This window comes from Triticum urartu, chromosome 5A, assembly GCF_056163025.1.
Source record: "Triticum urartu cultivar PI428250 chromosome 5A, HENAU_Tu73, whole genome shotgun sequence".
Taxonomy (NCBI): domain Eukaryota; kingdom Viridiplantae; phylum Streptophyta; class Magnoliopsida; order Poales; family Poaceae; genus Triticum; species Triticum urartu.
The window spans coordinates 64,189,998-64,194,132 of NC_141877.1; the positions used below are offsets into that span (position 1 = coordinate 64,189,998).

Below are 4,135 nucleotides of genomic sequence, written 5' to 3' on the forward strand. Positions count from 1 at the left end.
TATGTTTTAGCGTAGAAACATAAAATAGGCAGTGCATGATTGTGCGAGGGAAACTTAGAAAGAGGCCCTCGCGTTGTCCATAGCGGGCGAGTAGGGTTTCCGCCGTGCTGCCACCCCCTCTTGTCTCACCGTCATGAGAGGCAGCTGCAGGCAAGGCCGCGTGGCGGTCGATAATGGTGGCGGCTGTTGGTGCTGCCTCCTGGAAGCGCCGTTTCTTCTTCATATGGTGCTTCACACAACTCTTTCTTCTTCTCTCATGAACACACACACCTGAGAAGAAACTCACACGTACTAACACTTCACCAAGGAGAAAACTGGCTTTGCCACTTACTCCCGGTGAGAACACATATACTACATTTTCTTCTCCTTTTCTCTTCTGTCCTCACAGCCTCACATTTTCATTACTCAATGTGTCACATACAGACTTGCCAATCCACTCGGCCGGAGTCCTGCTGGCCGCCGGTTCTTATCCTCGTGCAACCGCTTCACACGGCACTGGGCATCTTGCATGTCCGCCGCCTCGCATGGCAGTAGCATCTCACCCTGCACAATGGAACTTGCCGATGACTCCGTCTGCGTACGCATAGCACGTACATATTGCCGGCGTACAATCACCCTAGACCATCTAAAACTCAAAACCAATATGCAGATACATCATGAAAAAATTATTGCTAACAGCCGCGAGGCCTTGGGAGCTTCGCTCCTTGGGTGGAGGGCTTTCGATGCGGCGGCGCGGTGAAGTCAGGTGGTGCAGCGACTCTGCCATTTCGCTAGGGGCAGCCACGGATATTGGCCGGCTTCCTGTTGTGCGAGGATAGCAGTGGAGGAACCCGTGGGGCCCCCTAGCATGTGGCACATGCCGGATTAGAAGACGTGCTAACTCCATCCCCATCCGCCCACTCCACTGCTAGAACTAGACCTCAAGGACTCCTAGTCGCCGAATCTGCTGCCAGCACGGTCTGGTCTTGATAGATCCAGATCGGGAGAAATCCCTTGGTCGACCTCGTCAGCCTAACTAGTGCTGACGCCTACGGGCGCCACACCCTCCCTAGAGGCTCCGTCTAGGTTTGTATCTCCGAAGCCCATCCCCTATGTTTCCGGGACAAAGCTTTATATATTTCTGGATTCGGTGACGTTGACGTTCTTCGCCATGTCCCTCCTAGGGGCTCTGTCGTGGAATTGGTGGTGTATGTGTGTGGTGTTCTAGGAAGGTGGTACCTTGTGCAGCGTTCCTTTTGGCAGTGGCCTGTTTCGCTGAGTTCCCTGCTCGGCTATCCTCTGTTTTTGTACTTGGACACCCATGTCCGCTTTGCCGGCGGGAGGAGATTGCATTCTCCTCCTAGGAAGTTCTCGTGGTGGTGTGTCAAATCCCTTTGCTCCATCACGACGGGCATGCTTTTCTCCTGACGACCATTGCTTCCTCAACAGGCTGCTTCTTGTCTCCTCTTCCTACAGGTTACCCCTCTTCCTGCAGGTTACCCCTCTTGGCTAGATCTGCGGCGGGCTAGATCTGCGGCACGTCCGGTTGGCTAGTGTTGGTGTTCTTGTAGCCCCATGCCGCTCTTAGATTTAGAGTGAGTACATCCTTCTGGCCGACGGTGCGGCGCCCACAAGCCTCAACGAGGGGGTAGGGTCCTCCTTTGGCGAGGGACAAGGAGGAATGGAATCTAAGTCCTACCTTGCTAGTGTCGCCGGCGAGTGTGTCTTCTGAAGCTTGATTTTCACCACGAGGCTGCTCTAGTCTATCTCTCCAGAGTTCGAGTTTGTAGGGCAACTCCATGGTCTAGCAGCTCTACAATTTTCATCTATTGCGGTTTCCGTGTGTGTTATGTTGTAATGTTGCTCTACAATTCAAAGTCTCTTTTTTGAGCCTTTGTTCTAAAAAAAAGTTGTGCGCGAGACCTGACTAATGTAGGCATGTACAGTATATGCATAGCAAGGCATGTATGTGTCCTTACGTGTCAGCATATGATTTGATCGATTTTCTTAACATTGGACTGAGGTTTCTGTCTATATATATGCTTGCTTTCTTACCATGTATATCTATGCACACATGTATATAATTGTGTGTGTGTGTACTAATAGATTAACGCAACCCACCCACGGCAGAGAAGAGAAATATATATACCGCAAGGGACATCTCGATCCATGGCATTATGGGGTACGTATCATGATGGATCCACCATTCTTTTAGTACTTTGCCTAATTAATCATTATCAGATGTTATCGACATGCGCATGCATGCGTGCACGTTGTTTCTCCTAGCGAATTAACTAAGATAGGATGTGGATGCATGCACGACAGGAGCGGAGGTGAAGGCCGGGGAGGACTACGTTCACCAATTCTCTCTATCCCACCGCCGCCTCCGGATCACCCAGGTATACATAATTATCAATTAACTAATGTTGAAAAGTCACTTTGGTCAGTCATTGTTACACTCATTTATTATCATTTTAACTCATTAACTCATCATTCTGTCAATATTGATATCTCCTTTACGACACTTATATTAATTTGCACGCATGGAAAAGGTATATATTTGATATACACTGTCATGCCCAGTACGCCTCAATACCTTTTTTTTAAGAACTGGCAGGAGCGCTGCCTTTTCATTTAGTATATCACAAATGAGTCTTGCATGGTTTTTAGTCATGGGCTCGCCCACATTGTATTGAGAGAGAAAACCACGATGGATGACTAATTGGTTGTGTTGTTAATTAATATGGCCTTGGAAACTTGGAAATGTGTATGTGTGTTCTGTCCAACTATCAGTTTTTTTTCAAGAAATAAAAATCAGCAGTCTAGCATATAAGTGAGTTAAAAAAAATAAGATATATTTACACTCTCCAGGATGGAAATGGTAATATATCTGTTAGCACGGCCTTTAATTTGGGGCAGCCTTTCTAGAGTCTATCAACCTGTGAAGCTATTCTTTCTGAGTCCTGGGCATCAGTACGGCATGTTCACAGGGAAAGCTGATCCTCTAATAATGCAATTTCTGCGCGTCCAGGTTGGTTGGCCTCTCTATTATGATGAGCCGGCCCATTATTGGCAAGCAACCTGTGAGCAATGCTGAGAAGCCACAACCTCGGGTTCCTCATACAATGAGAGGCTCGGCATGGGTGGCGGATAGAATTTAGTTGAAAAGATGGTACATATGTATAGGGCCACATCTCTTATAGATTTCAGTATAGATGCTCTACACATTGGTCTCACTCCGCACATTGTAGTATATGACACTTGTTGCAGATTACAGATCCTCCTTCCATGTCATATTATAAACTGATTGCTCGTGCAGTGCAGTCAGAAAATTCTTGGTTTGGGCATGCATTAAATAATTGTTAGTGTCAACCATATTGAATTGGCGTTACTGTGTTCATGATACACTTTCACAATACATAATTATTTTAATGTGATGCTACACATCTGGGAGAAAAATAAATGGCAAGGTCTTCCCCAAAAATTATTTCATTCTAACGGTTTAATCAATTCGTTTAGGCGACACTAGGTGACCTTAATACTTCTGGTTGGAGCGTCCTCGAAAGCAAAGCTGGCGAAGAGAGGCGGGCGGTGCTTTGTGTGTTGAATCCTTCAAACCATCCCATGCATCGGCTGGAAATTGAGTTAGAGGAGGATGTGAATATCACCTTCTCTGTTAAAGGCCAAAGCTCGATTTATTTGTCAGGATATTACATCCTTACGAATCCCAACACTTGCACTACTAAAAGAAATTCATTCGGAAAACGAAAGTATGATCAAGAGGTCTCGGACAGGTATATCATCTTTTTCAACCTAATACGGGGGGCAGTGTTGATGGTGTTGCCATGCAAAGTAATACTCCCAAAATAATACCAGCTACCATCATGAAAATAATCATAATAGCCGCTAAGAATCCTAAGGCAACATGAGCATGATACCAATAAAACAATATGAGCATATCATGAACATAGGAATCTGTCGATACTAACATGCAACATAATAACACTACATGCACCAATTATTCTGCTCGGGTTATCTCGCAACCATCACATGCAGCACTTACCAACCTCGGACATCACACGATCATCTCAGGATCAACTCAAGCTTGGTATAAATAATACCGTAGTAATCATTAAATAACAACAAGGAGCTTGAT

The 4,135-nt window shown here is 45.9% G+C and overlaps 1 long non-coding RNA gene across 1 annotated transcript; it reads left to right on the forward strand.

Moving 5' to 3' along the window:
* Nucleotides 1-914: 914 nt before the first annotated feature.
* On the forward strand, nt 915-3,317 carry LOC147968063 (uncharacterized). Its single transcript, XR_015603222.1, has 4 exons — nt 915-1,065; nt 2,086-2,161; nt 2,305-2,378; nt 3,011-3,317. It is a non-coding gene; the product is annotated as an uncharacterized LOC147968063 (long non-coding RNA).
* Nucleotides 3,318-4,135: the final 818 nt, after the last annotated feature.